At 44.0% G+C, this 20078-nt stretch overlaps 1 long non-coding RNA gene across 2 annotated transcripts in view; it reads left to right on the top strand.

The window, feature by feature from the left end:
* The window catches only part of LOC128102440 (uncharacterized), a 108228-nt gene that overhangs the window by 11069 nt on the left and 77081 nt on the right, over positions 1-20078 (top strand). For both annotated transcript variants that reach the window (XR_008215398.1, XR_008215397.1), the window contains exon 2: positions 12133-18887. This is a non-coding gene — a long non-coding RNA (uncharacterized LOC128102440). The remainder of the gene's footprint in view (positions 1-12132; positions 18888-20078) is intronic.

The raw sequence follows: 20078 nt of genomic DNA, 5'->3' as shown, positions 1-20078 counted from the left end.
TTCATAATTAATAAAAAGTCTCTGTGTGGTTATTTGAGAGCTAGCTGGTTGGATAGAAAAATCCACCTAAACTTGGGGTATCATTGTAGGCAGCTGCCTTGGTATTGTTCCTGCACTTAGGACAGCAAGAGGGATGTCACATGGGTATGGATCTGACCCTGTCCAGCAACCTAAGGGGTGCCTCTGTGGTGGGTTAGGAGCCCAGAGACCTAACCCACAGATGGCAGGTAGTCTAGGCACCCAGGTTATCCTCTACTGCATTGTGGATCTTTTGTGATGGGCCACTGGACTTTCCGGGTTGTATTGCTTCGTTTCAACTACTACAAGTTGTTTCCCTTTTTGTTTTGATTCCTCACATTGTCCTGAAGTGGACAGGAGTAGTGGTGGTAGTGGTTTCTTTGAGTTTGACAGAGACTTTCTCTCTCCATTCAGATGGACTTAAAGCAAGCTCATGGTCATATGAAACTTCCCATGGTGCCATGCTGTGGGATGTTCTGTATGGCAAATGTGTTGCTCTGATTGGTCAATAAATAAATCACTGATTGGCCCGTGACCAGGCAGGAAGTATAGGTGGGACAAGGAGGAGAATAAAGCTGGTAAGTGGAAGGCTGAGTCAGGGAGACACTGCCAGCCGCCACGATGACAAACAGCATGTGAAGATGCCGGTAAGCCACGAGCCATGTGGCAAGGTATAGATTAATGGAAATGGATTAATTTAAGCTGTAAGAACAGTTAGCAAGAAGCCTGCCATGGCCATACAGTTTGTAACCAATATAAGTTTCTGTGTTTACTTGGTTGGGTCTGAGCAGCTGTGGGACTGGCGGGTGACAAAGATTTGTCCTGACTGTGGGCAAGGCAGGAAAACTCTAGCTACAGTGCCAAGTTCTCGTGTGAATTTGAAGAATGAAATTCATGGGTGAGGTGAGTTGTAGAAAGGAGTTTTATTACTGGGTGCTTAGGAGAAAGAAGGCAGAGCTCCTGGATGGCAGGAGCAGGTTCCAGGAAGTAGTACCATCAAACATCTGCTAGTCTGGCAGCTTCTCATAGCATCAATAGCAGGAACTGGGGTGAGGCATGGGGAATTCACACATTTGGCACACCTATCAAATGCCTGGTCACACCGAGAGGAGTGGAGATGACAGGAAACCAGGACTTCCTCCTGATATTACTGGCAAGGACAGAACTACTGATGGGATCACAGACCTTCTTGGAAATGATGCTTCTAGGGGCCTTGCCCTAAAATTGCCTGGCCAGTTTTTACTTCATGTTCTCATCATCTCTCAGACCAACCTTCTGAAGAGGAATTTGGGTGATGACTGATCTTACTGTTTCCTGTTTGAGTGGAGTTGTTGGGTGCCAGTGGCTGTGTCAGAGGAGCAGCAAGTGGCAATTGAACTTTAGGAAGTTGACCAAAGGTCTTGAGGGCTTTGGCCCCAGAATGTCTCTTGCTACTGCTGTGCTTTTACATGTTTGCTGCTGCCATTTTTCTCTGGTATCTGGCATGGTGTAAATGGGTGTGGGAGAAGCCCCACTGCCTTTAATGTAGTGTGATTATCTTGTGGAAATATACCATTCTACTGGGCATTTTTACTTGTGGATTATTATGAAAATGATTTCCTCTTAAGTTGTACTGTTTAACTGAAGTAATGATTTTATACAATAATAGTGTTAGTTTAAATAGAATCTTTTTTTTTTTTTGGTTTTTCGAGACAGGGTTTCTCTGTGTAACTTTGCGCCTTTCCTGGAACTCACTTGGTAGCCCAGGCTGGCCTCGAACTCACAGAGATCCGCCTGGCTCTCCCTCCCGAGTGCTGGGATTAAAGGCGTGCGCCACCACCGCCCGGCCCTTAAATAGAATCTTGATGATTAATGTTTTTTAACAAATGTAGTTAGGGACTATTATGGAGGTTAGTATAGTGGGAAAATTAATATAGGTAAAGGCAGCATATAGTGTTTCTCCTACCCATGATAAGGCAGGAACAAGGAAGTGTCATGCAGTTAGGACTTTGAGTTTCTCTTGAGGGGCCATATAGACTGTGGCTTAGGTTAATGATTAAGGAAAACAATTGAGTCCCAGAATCTAGGCTAGCTCAAGTTTTTTTAATGTTGGGAGATGTGTTCATGGGTTTTGGTGTGCATCATAGCTAAAACAAAGCTTTAAATAATGACTTAAGGTTAGGTTAAGATTTTTTTTTGAGACAGGGTTTATCTGTGTAGCTTTGCACCTTTCTTGGAACTCACTCTGTAGCCCAGGCTGACCTCGAACTCACAGAGATCCACTTGCCTCTACCTCCTGAGTGCTGGGATTAAAGGCATGCGCCACCACCACCACCCAGCAAGATGTTTTTGTTAATGGTTTTGAGGTAGAAAATATTGGAGAATAATTTAAAGTTTAGAAAGACACACTTTTAATAGTTGAGAGAGGGACTGTTGAGGTCGGAGACCAGAAACAATGACAGCCTGGCTATTGCTGGCTGATGTGCATTTCTTGCTAGGATGGGTTGGTGATCAAAGGTGATTAATTCCTTGTATCCATTTCTGCCCTCAGCTTCCTGATATGACTTAATAAGAAACTGTTGATGAGTGGGTGTGCACCCTGAGGACTTAAAGTAGAAATGACTGACTGTTTTTCATAATATGAAAGTTTAGATTTGTGATTCTTTTAAGATTTTTTTATAAGATCATCTTTTGAGATAAATAATACAGTGATCGGTTCTTTCCTTGTAACCACAAAATATAGTCTGTCAGTAAAAGAACTGACTGAGAAAAATACCTTGCTTGCTTACATTTTGTTAATCTATAACAAGTTGCTTGGACATGAATTTATGTGGGTTCTTGGGGATAATTTGTTTTTCACCTGTAATACATAAAATGTTTAATCATGTAAGGGAAATGGAAAGCATGCTATTTTTTGCTTATATTCATTGTAATCATTCACTTGAAAAATAGAATGTAACCACAGTGTAATTTTTGTATTGCTTGAAAGATTCTGCTGGGTGTATAGCTGTAAGGAAAAAAAAATGAAGTAGTTAGGAGGAAGACATCAGAAAGCAGTGTAGAAGGAAGTCATCAAGAAACAGAAGGGAGGGGCTGGAGAGATGGCTCAGTGGTTAAGAGCACCGACTGCTCTTCCAGAGGACCTGAGTTCAATTCCCAGCACCCACATGGTGGCTCACAACCACTTGTAATGAGATCTGGTGCTCTCTTCTGGCCTGCAGGGACACATGTAGGCAGAATACTGTATACATAATAAATAAGTAAATAAATAAATCTTAAAAAAAAGATACAGAAGGGAAAAATCAGGGTAGAAGAACAGAACAGAAAAGGAACAGATAGAACAAACAGCAGAAAGAATAATAAGATGAAGAACTAAGCCTTGCCCCTCTGAAATATCCTTGTGTGTCTGTCTGTCTGTCCAGTAGTTTGCCTGCTTTGTATCTCCTCTTCAGTTTCTCTGGCCTGTTGAAGGCTTGCCATTCATCAGCACCCTAGGTGAGATCCTGACACATTGGAGGTGTGTGTGTGTGTGTGTGTGTGTGTGTGTGTGTGTGTATGTGTGTGTGTGTTTCCCTTTTCCACCGGCTCCAGAGAATTAAGTTTTACTCCCTCAGATAGAAACGTCAATTGAGTGATTAGTCCACTGACACATTGGCTCGCCTTCAGTTCCTGAGCTGCTGAAGGCAGGTCCTCACCGTAGCACTCCAGTTCTCTGGGAGCAGCGAAGAAGGGACTATCACCCCTTTTATTTAGTTCTTCGATTTCTTTTTATCAGAGCTTTATAGTTTTCCTAATAAAAGATCTTGGGTGTATTTTCTTATTTTTGAACATAGTTTTTTTTATTGGTTCTTTGGGAATTTCATATCATGCATCCCAATTCTACTCATTTCCCAGCCCATTCATATGGGAATTTCACTCTTGTAGCATCTCCCCACCATCAAAGAAAATTTAAAAAGAAATAAAATAAAAATATTAATTACAAACAGCAACAAAACACAACGACAACAAAAAGCAAAACAAAAACAAACAAACACTTTGCTTCTCCGTTTTTCCCACCTCTCCATCATGTCTTTATTTTTCTTAGTGGCATTGGGAGTTGCGGTGTGTCACACAGCAGACCCTTTTGTCAAAACAGCTTTGCTTATAAACGTTTGTTGTGTAATAAGTTGTTGGTTAGGTTCAAGGCCTTTGGCTTCTGGTACACCATCGATACAGGACCCTCACCAACACTCCTCTTGGATACCTTCCTGTTGTCCTGAGTCATGGAGATCCTGAGGCTATGGTTCTGCAAGACCAGTCCCTTTACATGCTCCAGCAGGTCATAGATGGGGTAGATGTTGGCATGGGCCAACTCAAAGCTCTGGGGATATGTGCCTGGGTGGTAGCTGAGTTGGTCAATCAGGGCTGTTGGGACTGTCACCCTCAGATGAGAGGTGGGTCCAACTTTCCTAAGTGTGGGGGCAAGCTCTCCTCTGAGGGGCAGGACCAGCTCTCCTGTGCCAGTATCATTGGGGTCAGCTCTCCTAGGATCAGTGAGGGGCGGGGCTGGCTCAGCATGACCCTCAGACTTCAACATGTATGGTTCACATGGACCTGTATGTTAACATGGGCAATGGGCATCAACACAGACCTCAATTGCAGCAGGACTACGGACCTAGATGTGGCCCTCAGCAGCAGTTTGGGTCTGGATGTCACCATGGCCTTGGGTAGCAGTGCAGGACACTCAGCTGTTTATGGGTCTGGAGGCAGCTTGGTCCCTGGACTCTAGCATAGTCTCAGGGGACAGCTCAGACTCCAGGCACAGCCTTTGGTGGTAACAGGAGTCATGGACATCAACATAGACCCTGGCTGAGGTAGGGCCATGGACCCAGACATGGCCCTCAGCAGCAGCTTGGGCCTGGATAATACTATGGCCCCTAGTGGCAGCACAGGCCACTCAGAGCAGCATGGCTCCAGCAGTGGCACAGTCCTCGGACACCAACATGGCCACAGGTGGTGACCCAGATCCAGAGCATCTGCACAACCTTCAGTGGTAACAGGATCCATGGATATCAACACAGCCCAGACATGGTCCTTGGAAGCAGTCAGGCCTGAACATGACTATGGCCCCTAAAGGCAAGCAGGCCACCCACATCAGCCTGTTCCTTACCACCTTCACCTCTTCAGATCCCCCTTTCTCCACAGCACACAAACTATTGTACTTCTCTCTCCCATTTCCCCACCCTATATTCACTCACCACAAGGGGCTGGTGGTTGTCTTCTACCTGCCCAGACCGAGCAGATGAAGCAGGCCTGTGGGTGTCCCCCACCTGCCCAGGCCTAATGGTGCCAGGCAGGCCTGTGGATGTCTTCTACCTGCCCAGGCCAAGCAGCGCCAGGCATGCCTGTGGGTGTCCTCCACCTGCCCAGGTCTACTGATGCCAGGTGGGCCCATGGTTATCTTCTTCCCGCCCAGGCCAAGTGGCATTGGGTGGGCCTTTGGTTGTCTTCTATCCACCCAGGCCAAGCTTCACCAGGTGGACCTGTGGGTATCCTCTGCCTGCCCAGGCCCAGTGGTGCCAGTCAGGCCTGTGGGTGTCCTCCACCTGCCGGGGCCTAGTGGCCAGTACACACTTTCATAAAGAGAGAAAAGTCACAAATGAAAGAACCAAAAATAAAGAGCAAAATTTCATACTCTCTAACTGTCGGACCCTAGTGATGCCTTAATGAACAGCTGGATCCTACGTCCCAGGGCTGCTTGACGTCTCATTCCTAACAACCAGTTACAGAGAGGACCATGGTGGTACAAAATTATTACTTCAACATGGTGGGCTCCTGAATGCTACTTAAACATGACCCTCCAAAGATGGCCCAAGAGACAACGTCAGATAACATCTCAAATTTTTTTAAAAAATAAGTCTTTGAAAATGTCACGTAGGCATACAATGTATTTTAACCACCTTAACTACTATAAAAGGAGTCCATTCCATATCAGGGGTATGATTCCCTCACAGAATTTGTCAGCTATCTTTCTGTCAATTGTGCCTATTATTTATTGAGTTTTTTTTTTTTTTATCAGGCATGGTAAATATCTTACCCCTGCCCCTTGGGCTCCTTGTCACAGCATGAAAGACAGAGTTTAGTTCTTCTTAGTACCATGTGAGAACTCTAACACAGTGCCATGATAGATCTAGAAAGCAGCCCTTGCTCCACTTTGACTCACTTGTACCTTGGATCTTGACTTCCCAACCACCAGCAGCACAAATGTCAATGTCTGTTCTTTATAAATGTCCTGGTATCTGACCCTGTGCCCCAGAAAAGGAAGGGCTAGGGCATCTGCAAACGTTCCACATCTGACATCAGTGGAAAGGAGGCTTTTGGTCTCTGTAAGATTCTGGGATGACAGATTTTTTTTTTCTGGGTCAGTTTGAATGTAAGATCCACAGACATCTAATGTCCTGGGTTTCTGATGAGAAAGCTAATGAGGCCTTTGAGGGAGGTTGGAGTGAAGCTCTCTTCCTAGTAGTCCTGTGTCTGTTGGTAAATGTCCCAGGGTGTCTTGGGAAATAAAATGTGCTCTTACAGCCTCACCATGCCAGTGAGGGGCTGGCATCCTTTTGATAGCAGTCTGGTTTTTTGTTTTTTTAAAGAAATGAAATGGGAAAAATGGCGGGGGGGGGGGGTCCAAATAAGAGAGATTGATACAGAAGAAGGAGAGAAGAGGGTAAAAAACATGATGATTGAAAAACTCATAAGGAATATACCATTAACCGTCTACCGTAAACTTTCTGTAATACATGTAAGTCACTGTATAAATACACACACATGCTTGAAATGACAGTTTTCCATCGGGGCTGACAGTGCTCTCCACAAATCATAGATCACGTAACGAAGGCCCCCAGCACCGGCACGAGAAGCCCTCTTTTGCGTTATTGGTCAGGGTTGTTCAAGAGACTTCCAAAACATTACATCCGGGTGTGGTTGCCCCCCACACCTGGAGATGGAAAGTACACTCCTGTTGCTGGAGACACATGTACTTCAGACTTAAGGCCCAGAGAAACCTGAGCTAGAACTGACCCGAATGCCTTTTCCTTTAGGGCTAGCTGTTGTGGTATTTCCTCTTTTTTCTTTCTCACTCTTTGCTTTTGGGGGCCTGCCACTCAGCACCCAAATAAATAGATGGAGACTTACTCTTTCTTTTGAATTCCTGGCCTTAGCTTGGCTTATTTCTAGTCAAGCTTTTCTTAAATTATCCCATCTAACCTTTTGCCTCTGAGCCTAGCCATAAGAACAGAGAGACTGTTGGGAGGCTCTGAGTGCCCACGCCATGTAAGCCACCACATGGCCTGGCCGCCAGCTGCCCCCACCATGCCTTCCCTGCCCCCTCAAAGCATTAGCCAAAATAAAGCCCTTCTTCCTCAAGTTGCTGCCCGTCATGTTGGTGGTCCCAGTGAAATGAAATCAATTGATAGAGATAGCCCATGGGGACAAGAAGTGAGAAAAACCACAGTGGGCTGTGTCAGCTGTGATTGGTCCACTGGTGCTCTGATCACACAAGGAGCCATGTCACTGTGAGGAATGACACACAGCTGTCCATATAATGCACTGCTCGGGGCTGGTTTGTGTCCTGTGAAGAGAGCTGTTCGGTTGATCTGGAGGTTGGCGGGTAGTTGGTGGATGGATTGTATTTGGACGTTGGTGATTGTTTGGACTTTGACATTGACCATCTGCCACATTTTGACATCGTGAGTTTTTTCTTGCCATTTTGTTGACACTCAGAGTCTTAGTTTTCTGGCTATGTGACTTTATGCATTTGGGGATTTTGAATTCAGGTTTGTCTTCTTGTTATGTCACTTTGCCAAGTTAATTGTCTGTTTTAGTTTTTATGACTGTGCTTTTTATTTTTATCACTTTAAAATCGTGCTTTCTTTTTTTTTTTTTTTTTTTGGTTTTTCGAGACAGGGTTTCTCTGTGTAGCTTTGCGCCTTTCCTGGAACTCACTTGGTAGCCCAGGCTGGCCTCGAACTCACAGAGATCCGCCTGGCTCTGCCTCCCAAGTGCTGGGATTAAAGGCGTGCGCCACCACCGCCCGGCCGTGCTTTCTTTCTTATTTTAAATTTCCAGTGGTATGAATTAATTGTAAAAAGTAAGGAATTTCACTAACATTTGTGCAATACACTCTGACCATGTAATCCTGGTCTACTCTGGTACTGTCTATCCATCCCATCCCTCCTTTGATCTTCTTCCAAGTCCTTCATCCCTTAACTCAAGCCCACCACTAAACCACCCAGATTCCTAGTATATGGAATAACATGACATTTGTCTTTGTTGTTTTGGGTAATTGATCGAATGCAGTGATCTCAATTTAGTCCACTTCTAGAAAATGACAAATTTTCATTCTTCTTCATAACTGCTGTGTGCTTCTTGCCCTTGCTCCTGAGTATATCCTGTATGTCAGTTTGTTTAGGTTGCATTTCATGAATTCTCGGGTAAGCCCATCTTGATGCTGAACTGCGGACTTCTACGAGGTGTTGAATTTCAAGTGAAGTATTCAGTAAGAACTCTCTTTTGTGTGTGGGTGACAATGTGCATTGCATGTGCATGTAGATATGAGGGTGTGCACAGGACCATGTAAGTGTACATGGAGGCCAAAGGAGGATGTCCACTGTCTTTTCTTACTCTCCACATTCCCGTTTGACACAGGGTCTTTTACTGAGCCAAGAGATCACTGATGTGCTACACTGGCTGGCTGGTGATCTCTGGGCATCTTTCAGTCTCTGCCCCTACCTACCCTCCAGTGCTAGTTACAGTTATGTACCACCACATATGGCTTTTTATACAGATGCTGGGGGATCTGAACTCAGGCCTTATGCTTCCCTGGAAGGCAATTTGGTGACTGACCCATCTCCCTAGCCTAGTGTTAAGGACTAGGCTTTTACACACACACACACACACACACACACACACACACACACACACACACACACAGAGAGAGAGAGAGAGAGAGAGAGAGAGAGAGAGAGAGAGAGAGAGAGAGAGAGAGAGAGAGAGAATTTGATTATACTTTTGTCTTATTGTGTCTTTATGTAGTCAGGATAATAATGGCTGCACGGAGTGAGTGGGGATGCCATCCTTCCTTCTACTTCAAGGAGCAGCCTGAGAAGTATGGGTCACAGTTCTTTAAACCTCAGGGAGAATTCATGGTGTTTGCATCAGGTTTTGGGTTTCCTTTCTGGGGACATAGGTTTTTTTTTTCCTTCTTGAAGTTTGTTGGCTCTTGTTTATCTGCTTAGGTGTTTTCTATCATCCCGATTTAATTTCAGTCAGCCCCATGAGTCTAGAAATTTACTGAGATTTTCCATCTGAGAGGACTATCAGTTATAAAAACATTGCTTAAGGAGCCTCTGGATTAGAGTGACATGTGACACAACATCACCCTTTCTTCTAATTGGATTGAATTTAGAGTCCACCCCTGTTCATGGGTTCCTTAGGTAACTGTGTCAAAGTTTTGCCCTTTGAAATAAGGATCTGCCTTCCCCTGACCTTTTGCCTATTTCCCTTTCTTTCTGCTCTGACTTCCTTCTTTCATCCACCGGGTTTGTCTGATTTGTTCTTGTTTTCCTGTGCCCTTGAAGTGTATCCTGACTGTTTTTGAGCTCTGATTTTTAAAGTTAGAGTTTATACCTATAAATGTTCCTAGAGGTGATTTCTTGTCTTTGCCATCTTTATTTGTGGTTGCTACTGGTCACTTCTACCAAAGGGAAGCGAAGTGTGATGGTGACAGGGCAGCTCAGGGCTGTTCATCATTCAAGCAAGTCAGGACAGGAACTCAAGCAGGGAGAGACCCTGGAGGCAGAAGCTGATTCACAGTCCTTGGAAGAGCGCTGCGTACTGGCTTTCCCCTTATGGCTTGCTCAGCCCACTTTGTTACAGAACCCAGGTCCACCACACTAGGGTTGTTACCAGCCACAATGGGCTGGGCCCTCCTTACTAATTAAGAAGGTACCTTACAGGCTAAACTATAGCCCCATCTTTTAGAGTCATTTTCTCAATTGAAAGTCCTTCTTCCCAAATAACGTCAGCTTGTGACAGTGAGAAAAAAAACCCACAACAAGAACAAGAACAACAAGAACAAGAACAAGAACAAGAACAACAACAACAACAAAACTGCAAGGACACATAGCAAGGCCAGGTTCATTGTCACCTACTGGTGGGAACATTTCTTCACTATTGGCTTAGGTAAAGTTACTCTGTAGATAATAGGTACATGAACTCACAAAGAATGAAACTAGTAACATCAGATGAGCTCACACACCTCAGAGAGACTATTTAGAGGGCCAGCTATCTGATCAATGAGTTCCCACAGGATGGGGGGAGTCCAGCTTTCAGCCCCATAGTTGGGTGGGAGACAGAGTAGGGTCCAAATCCCGAGTACCCATCCAGTCTGCAAGGTGTCTTCTGGATTCCATGCTCTTGGCTGTCAAACATTCTGGGACTGCTTTCTCTCTTTTCCTTCCACACCCTGTTCTCCCCCCTCTCCTGCTTTGGAATGTATTCAGAAGAATTTGGTGGCCTGTTCCAGGCCCAGTGACACCAGGGGGCTCACTAGCTGACATCTCAGATTCTGAAGCCTCTCTGTGGCAGTCCTGGTGACCTTGGCAATAGGCTTCCAGGTAGGAAAGACATCCTGGTCATAACCTGTATCCTCACAGGTGGGGCCTGCGCTCAGAAATGCCACTGCTCTGTGTGTGTAGAACTTGTGAAAGAAATAGATGGAATGTCAGCCTCAGAGATCTAAACATCAAGTGCAGCAAAACAACCAAAGCACAGATAAACTGTGAGAGTGCCAGCCTGAGTGACCGCCAGAGATAATTGAGGGAGGCAGGGCGGGCTCTCCAGGACCCTTAACATACGGTGAGAGGATTAGAAGAGGAAGAGTCAGTGGCACACAATAGGCTGTGTATATCAGTGCTTACCCACAACCTGACTGCCAGCTCCGTTGTTGCAATTCGTGCTCTCTGCACCAGGCAGCTGACCTCTAATAGCCATGTCTTTGTTGAGGGCATGTTGTCGAGATTGTGGGAGGAACTTCATGTGAAATCTCACTTCATCACTTGTCACAAATGGTAGTGGTTGCTCTCCACAAAACTCCACAGTGGTAGTTTGCTCACTCCCGGGGCAATACCACAAGCATCAGTGTATCCAGCGAATATTCCTTAGATGGGATGCACTGTTTTGGCTGCAGGAAACCACAATGTTTTTTCCCCCTAAAGTGTACGTTTTAAAAATATATATTTTTAATTTTATGTGTATCTATGTGTCCCTGAATGTATGTGTGTGTACTTGTGTACCTGTACATGCAGGTGCCCTTGGAGGCTAGAAAAGGGTGTCACTTCCCTGGGGACTGTCAGTTACAGTCAGTATGAACTGTCTAATGTGAGTGTTGGGGACTAAGCCCATGTCTTTTGCAAAAGCAGTATGTACTCTTAATCATTTATCATTTCTTTGTGTGCGTGTGTGTGTGTGTGTGTGCGTGCACACGCGCGCGTGCGCGAGTTTGTTTCATAACGAGAAGGATTTATGGAACAAGGTTTTATTTTACCATGCCAGGTATAATAAATCTCATTTTCTAACTCAATCATCTGTTCTGTAGAGCACATAGAAGACATCACACACTCACAGGCACACGCATGTGCATACAATAACAAAAACTAAATCTCAGAAAGTGGTTCACATGGTGGGTGAACAATCAGACTCCCATGCCAGCTTTCCCAATCCCTTCAGCACTCTATGCCTCAGTTTCTTCACATGTATGAGGGAGATAATTAGGGTACTGCCTGTGATATTGTGGTTTATAATTACAATTATAATTATAAACTATTATATACAATTATAATTACAAGTACTTGTTGTTCGATCTTTGTTAATTTCCTTTCTAGGTTTTTTGACAATTGTAGTCTATGAAATAGATTGGCAACATACAGATTAATAGGGGAAAATAAGTTTTATTACTTATCAAGAAAGGAAAGAAAAATGGAGAAGCATTTTGGGTGCTTAAAACAATCCCGGGAGTCTCTTCTTTAATCAGGCTTTAGGCATGCATGCCCCTTCAAGATGAGCTTTTAATTTGTTTCCTTGTTGTTGTTGTTTTATCAGGTTCTCACGGAGTAGCCCTGGCTTGCCTCAAACACACAAACCTTCATCTTCTCCCAAGACATGTGATGCTGATCCAAGATCCAAAATCCCATGCCTGGCTGAATTGGACTATTGTCCTGGGCTACAGGCATACCTACCTTCAGGTGTGGCCTGGTGTTTAGATCAGGCTGACCACAGCTGGAGACACTGTTTGTCAGGTCTCACCATCTGTGCCAAGGATCTCTTCCCCCCATCACACAGAGAGTTCACTTCACCTGTTGTGCCCGTGTTGCAAGACCCCCCAGCAAGACCACCACAGAGCCAGTATCCGATGCAGTACAAAGGGGTTTACTAAAACTAGCAAGCCCGAACTTGGTCCACGTCCAACACACTGGCTGGTCAGGTGAAGGAGGACGGCCCTGAGCTCTCAGAGTGCAGGGTTTTTAAAGGGAAAAACTGCAGGCTAGGGGGCCCAAGCCTTTGCATTTCAGGTCATACTTCAGTTAACAGGAACATTTAGCCAAGAGAAGAACTACAGAAGACAAAACACATTTGGAGACTCTCCCAGTACCATTGGAGACTTTGATGGATTAAGCCTTTGTTTTAGCTTCAGAACTATGTCTTGGCCAGCAGCCTACCTACCCTGGGTGTGGGGGCGTGGGGAGGGTCCGCCTTGACCGGAGTCTTAGCTGGGTGTCTGTGTCTCTGGAACTTGGTTCAGCGTCTTATCTTAGTGCTATTAGGAAAAAATGGAGTTTGTCTTGCTCTCTCACACCAACCACATTCTTATAAAATAGCTTAATTTATCTAATACCCAAAATGAACTCCTGTTTTAGAGTTTACAGAAAGCTGCCATTTTCTTTGAGTCTCAGAACACAGTTCAAAGCTGCTTAAATCACTGTCTCCCTGGTTAAAACTCTAATTACAGCTCCTTTGTTTTTGTCTAGACTGACATGCCTCCAGTGGGTCACAGGGATATGGCACGAAATTCAAAAGAGTGGTTTGTGATTGCAAATAAACTCAAAAACAGCTAATGCTGCTGGAGAGAGGAAATAAGAGGTGATGTCTATTCTTGGTTGTCAGCTTGACTATATCTAGAATTTACTAAGTCACTGGGTACACCTATTAGGAATTTATTTCTTAATTAGGTCATTTGAAGTGGGAAGATTTACTTCTAATCCAGATCTTTTGAGGTGAGAAGATCCACCTTTAATCTGGGCCTCACCATTTGCTGGCATCCTATTTAAAGAACCTGGAAGAAGGAACCTCTCTTTGCCTGTTTGCTCTCTCTGGCGAGTTCATTCCTTCAGGACATTGGAACCTACTTCTTCAGGATCATGGTGTGATATCCAGCCTGTAGGTCATTCTCATAAATCCCATATATATTTATTGTTTAAATTCTGTTACTCGAGAAAGCCCTGAGTAATACAGAAGGAAAGAGGAAGACACCACAGTGAAGATCTCACTCTGCACATAAGGTCCCCAGGGTGGCAGCCATCAGGCCACCTGTGTTACCTATGTCTGGACAGGTGTCACATGTCCATTCCTCACTCCTGGGAAATGAACATTCCCATGGGGATGAGAGAGCTCAGAGAGCCCCATTCAGATTGCTGTTTACTTCTATTGCAGATGCAGGTCGTGTACCAAAGGAGAGCTGGCTCCCACTTCCAGTCTCTATTCCTACAGAAAGTCAAGGTCAAGTGAGCCTGTGCCCTTCTGCTCCACGGGAGGCTTTTGTCCTCCCAGTTGAAGTCATTGGTTCAACCCGCTGGACTGTGGTGGTTCCCTGACTATCATCTGTTCCCTCTCTGCAGGGAGTCAGCCTTTGCTCAAGTCTCCTCTGGAGTAGTGTCACATGTCACACAACACACACCTAGTGGCTTTTTCTCTTCGTCTGTTAGATAGCTTTGGGATGTTTGCTCATACATGCCTGGCCTTTGGCTTCTCTGCAAGAGCTTTGTGGCTTTTTTTTTTTTTTTTAATTTAAAAGCTGCAACATTGTCATTTTCAGGGAAGCCCTGACATCTAGTGGCTGTTGTTGTCAAGGTAAAACACAGCTCGTTCTCCACAAGGAGCAACAACAGTTTGTTTGAAGCCAAATGTGAGTGACTCTGCCAGGGAACATGGATTCAGGTCGCCCTAAGTGACCAGGTGCCTCCCACGGTTAGATAACATTTGTAGTTACAGAGAAAAAAAAAAAAGAGTCAAAGATGGGCGGTGGTGGAACACGCCTTTAATCCCAGCACTCAGGAGACAGAACCAGGCGGATCTCTGTGAGTTCGAGGCCAGCCTGGTCTACAGATCGAGATCCAGGACAGGCATCAAAACTACACAGAGAAACCCTGTCTCAAAAAAAAGAGTCAAAAGTCAATGCAGTTATGAGATAGGTTGGGTAAATGGGATATGGCAGAGTGGGGAAGACTCGGCTACAGGTTTCACATGCTATTGGACTTTCAGGTTGGTGACAGCTAGGAGTTTCCCCGTCCACTGCAAATATCTGACCTAATTGTCACAAAGATACCCAGGCACATACAAAGGAGGGTCATTGATGTCCATGGAAAGGACTGACGATGGCCAAAGACGCTTTTGGCTTTCAACTGTAACACCCCACTTCTCAAGAATCATCACATTTTAACCAGTCAGTCAGTGGGCAGACTCTTCAAGACAGATGTGACCTTTCCAGAGAACTTAGTCTCACAGCAGATAAGGAAGTCATCCTATAAGGCCAGAGCCACAGCAGCGTTTCAGGCAAAGACTCCATGGTAACAAGGGACCTACATCAGTCCTTCCTAAAGATGGCACTGATTGGCTTAATCTTGTCCCAGTGGATTCCATCTCTCAAAAGTCTGACTGTCTCTGCATTGCCATGCTGGGGTCTAGATTTTTTTCGTCCATATCCTGTCACCAGGTTGCTGCCGCTCTAATTTTCTGTGAACAAAGTGTGGAAGATTCCTCATTTGGTCTCTGTGGACCTCATGGCCACCATCCAACATAGGTTGTTAGTTGGAAATTTTTCATCTATTATCACCACCCCTATTTGTGTTAGGTTTTTACTTGTTAAAGCCATGGTGGCCCTTGTTATCATCACCCCCTTCTTTATACCAGGAGAGCAAATACTCAATATTGACATCAACCAAGACCAAGAATAGAATCAGGGGAAAGGAACTGATCCAACTGAACAGTCATCCCTTCTATCAGACCTTAATTCCCTATAGAAATTTCAAACTTCTGAGCTGGGAAGGGAGGCATTGAGAAATCCTACCTTCCCCCCGCCCAGTAGAACCTCCCTTAGTGGGAACCTTGTTGAGAAGGGAGGATTTTGGATGTCCTTCTGACACTGCTCATTTCTTTCCTAACCTGAGGAGAGAGGGATGAAGAGGAGCAGAGGCTGCAGCCGGGGCAGATGGTTCAGACACCCGTGACTCTTGGGACAAGAGAGCAAGAGAGGTGACCAAGGGGATCCCATGTAGAAGGTATTCTCTCCTCTTCAGTCATTTTGATGCCTTTGTTGTTTCAGAAAAAAAGAGGGTCTCACAAGTCCCTTTCTCCAGCAAAGAGCATAATCCATTTCCGTCTGACTCACGGGGCTTTTTCACTAAGATATTCTAGGAAAAGCTGACACACCCAGTCTTCACCTGTTGTTCCTTCTCCCCTTTTGTTCAAGGGTTGTTTTCCTAATACTGGGGCATGTGCTGGAAGACCATCAGGGGGTTATTGGTATTGGTTCAGATCTTTCTACACATCCCTTTACCCAAGGGGAAGCCATGTTTCCCATCCCAATCCCGTGTCTGTTATGTTTAGACCAGAGACTCAATTCTCCTTTTCTATGGCTAAAACACCGAGAAAGCATCAAAGTGGCCCTTCTTAGTTCCTAGTGCATTGGTAGAAACCTCAGATAAGAGTCCCTGTGCACCACCTTGTGCCTTATGAACATATCCTGGAGACCAGTCCCGTCACATCACAGGAAGAGCTGTCTTGCACTCAATTCCTCCATCTCCAATTGGGTCCCTCACAGGAGACTGGAATGACAGACTGGGAATTCACACTAACATTACCTTGGATTATCTTTCTCAGTCACACTCACTTTTCTGTCTCTTGGTTCAGGAGTAGTCTTCCTGGAACCTGAGCATTCATTCACCCCCATGGACTATCAGGTAAAGGTTAGCTGGAGACTCCTCATTTCTCCCTTTCCTGGTCCTACCTGAGTTACTCAGCATCCCTGCATTGGACGTCTCTTGTATTCCACCTGGACCTTTGTTTCACATTTTTTTTTAATAACTCATGCCTGCTGTCTCAGTCACATTTTCAGCCTCCACCGGAGTCCAGCCACCAAGGAAGTACTTTACACTCTGGGATTCTTACTTTGCTTCCTGTGTAGGGTGAGCATTTGGCCACTCAGCTTTTAGGTGTCCCTTGGTCCCTGATCCAGGTAATGTCTCCTCTCCCAGGGCCATAGCAACAAGGATTCACCTTCTAGGATGAGAATAAGTTCCAACAACTCCTAGTCATGGTGAGAGAGTCCCACACCAGGATGTAAGAAATGACCCTGGAGATGTAAGAGAATGTAGCTGGAGTTTTTCTGGTCCTGCCTGGCCCATGGTCAGGACAAATCTCTCTTACCCGCCAGTCCGACAGCTGCTCAGACTCAACCGAGTAAACACACAGAGACTTATATTGCTTACAAACTGTATGGCTGTGGCAGGCTTCTTGTTATCTAATTCTTCTATCTTAAATTAACCCATGTCTATTAGTCTAAAGTTGCCACGTGGCTCGTGGCTTACTAGTACCTTACATCTCGCTTGTCATGGCAGTGGTTGGTAGTGTCTCTCTGCCTCAGCCTTCTACTTCCCAGAATTCTCTTCTCTGCTTGTCCCACCTATACTTCCTGCCTGGCTACTGGCCAATTAGTATTTTATTTATTAACCAATCAGAGCAACACATTTGACATACAGAACATCACGGCAAGAGAACAACCCACAATCCCAAGTATTTTGACAAGCCAAAAAGTTTTACTTCTGCAGAAGGGTGTAGAGCCCCTCTAAGCCTAGCAAGCACTTCTAGAATGGACCCATGGAGTTATTATTCCTGATGCAAAGGGATCCTGTGGCCAGAGCTGGTCTTCCCACTCTTACAATCCTTGCATAGTAGGCTAGCTCAAATAGCACAGCTGATAAGCAAGGAGCAGGATGCAACCTGGAGCCCATACTGTTAGCTTAGGAAAGTGCTGGCTAGGGGGTGAATTTGCCAGCTGGTGTTTTGACTAATCTCTGTGAGGATGGGAGTTTCTTGGTCTCCTTTAACCCTTTGATGGAAAAGATGTCCATTTCATTTGTATTTCCCACATTCTTAGTTCAGTTTTAATGGGTCATGTATGTGTTCATTTTTTCCAAGGTTTTCTAGTTTAATGGAATATAAACTTTTAACCTATTCCCTAGTGGTTCTCTGGACTTCAGTGACTCCTGTTGTAATATCACTTCAGTATCTACTTTTGTTAAAAAATCTATTCCTCTCTTGTTTATGCTTTTTAATTTTATCTAAAATGTGTCTTTTTTTTGTAATAAGGGACACTTTGTTTCTTAGGTCTTTTGTGTTCTTTGAGTTTCCATTATTTTTTCTTTCATCTCTGATCATTATTTCTTCTTTCTATCAGCTTCCTTGTGTCTCATTTCCTCTTGGTTTTCTCTTACCTTGAAGTCTACAGTTACATGTTTCTTTGAGATAACTTTTTTTATCCTTTGCTGTACTCATCCAAAAGTACTGTTACTTATGTATTAAGTAAATTTTATTGTAAAGAACTTGCAAATAAAAAACATATCACAGGGAAATTAGCCACACTCAAAGTCCACTCATCTCAATGAGCTTTTAGAAATACTGTGAGAACAGCCAATCCCAAGCTGTGGAACTTCACATTATATTTTACACTTTTGCTATCAAACATATTTCTATGCATTTACCTACTGTGGTGGCTTAAAAAAAATGGCCCTTAATGGGAGTGGCACTATTAGAATGTGGCTTTGTGAAGTAGGTGTGGCCTTGTTAGAGGAAGTGTGTCACTGTGGGGGCAGGCTTTGAGGTCTCTTTTGCTCAAGCTTCCCTCAGTGTGACGATCAGTCAACTTTCTGTCTCCTCTGAGTCAAGATGTAAAGACTGTCAGCTCCAGTACCACATCTGCCTTGCAGGCCTCCATGCTCTCCGCTGTGATGATAATGGACTGAACATCTGAAATTGTAAGTGAACCACCTCAGTTAAATGTTTCCTTTATAAGAGTTGCCATGGTTGTGGTTTTGTGGTTTTCCTTCACAGCAATAAAACCCAAAAAAGATACCTACCACAAAAAAAATCGATAGCTCAATTAAAACAATCGTAACAGTTAACTTTATCACATCTTTCATGGTTTAAATGTCTGTTATCTGCATTCAGACCTTTCTTATCACCTAACATTTGCTCTTTCTTGTTATACTCTACCTGTTTATATGTTTGCTTGTGTTTGTGTGTGTATACATGTGTATATATCACACAAACTAGGATCCACATCTGAGTAAGAATATGCAGGATTATTCTTTCTGAGACTGTGTGACCTTTCTCAATATTATGAATTCTTAGTACATTAATTTTCTGTAAATTTTGTGATTTTATTTTTCTTTAGAGCTTACTAGTATCCAGTTTCACACATGGGCCAGATATTATGTATTAAATGTGACAAACAACTACGTTGGTTCCATCTTCTTGCCATATTCTATCAAGGAATAATAAACATGGAGGTGCAGATACCTATGGTAGGCTATGGAGTTCCTTGTATATATTCCCAGGAGTGGAATTAATTTTTCACACATTTCCCCCAAAAATGAATCCAAGAATGAATAGGGATCAAAAGATTACACACACACACACACACACACACACACACACACACACACACACACACATTTATGGAGGAGTTACAATATCCAATCTCAAACTATACAACAGACTTACTGGTAAAGACAGCCTGGTACTGGCATAAAAATAGACAGACCAATGGAATAGAAGAGAGGACCCAGAAACCAAACAGCAAAAGTTTGCCCAATTAATTTGTGACAAGGGAGGCAAAAACATGCATTTGAAGTAAGACTAATAGTTCTGACACAGTACCATTCTACATGCAGAAGGATGAAGTTAGATTCATACCTTTCACTTTATACAAAATCAATTCTAAATAGATCAAGGATCTTAATTCAAACCTGAAATGCCGAGACACTGAGAAGGAAGCAAAAGGTATACTCTTCAAGACACTGGAGTAGGTAATAAATTTTTTTTCCTTCAGATTTTTTGAGACAGGGTTTCTCTGTGTAGTTTTGGTGCCTGTCCTGGATCTCGTTCAGTAGACCAGGCTGGCTTCAAACTCACAGAGATCTGCCTGACTCTGCCCCTCTAGTCCTGGGATTAAAGGCATGTGCCACCACCACCTGGCTGGTGGTAATAACTTTTCTAGTAGAACACCATTAATATAGGAACTAGCCCCAAATATCAGCATATGGGATGACATGAAGTTTAAAGTATCTGCACAGCAAAAGAAACTATCAGCAGAGCAAAGAGATGGCACATAGCACGGGAGAGAAAGTCTTTACCACCTATACTTCAGACAAGGAGCTGATGTCTGAAATTCATGAAAAATTGTAATGATTAAATACAAAGACAAGACAACTGCCAATCAACAAGTGGGATAATGACTTGAATAGACAGCTTGAGAGAGAGAGAGAGAGAGAGAGAGAGAGAGAGAGAGAGAGAGAGAGAGAGAGAAAGGAAAACAATGGCTACTTACTATTTTAAAGGTTGTTCAATATCCCTAGACCTCAGGGAAATGCAAATTAAAACTGCTTTGAGATGCCCCCTCACCCCAGATGGAAGGGCAGTCATTAAGAAGCCTGATAACAAATGAAATGCTAGAGAGAATGTGGAGAGACAGGAACCTTTATTTATGGAGGGTG

The sequence above is a fragment of the Peromyscus californicus genome, unplaced genomic scaffold (genome assembly GCF_007827085.1).
Source record: "Peromyscus californicus insignis strain IS unplaced genomic scaffold, ASM782708v3 Scaffold_7__1_contigs__length_154581171, whole genome shotgun sequence".
NCBI classification, from domain to species: domain Eukaryota; kingdom Metazoa; phylum Chordata; class Mammalia; order Rodentia; family Cricetidae; genus Peromyscus; species Peromyscus californicus.
Note: the sequence above shows the minus strand (reverse complement) of the source record. Positions and strands in the feature narration are given on the sequence as shown.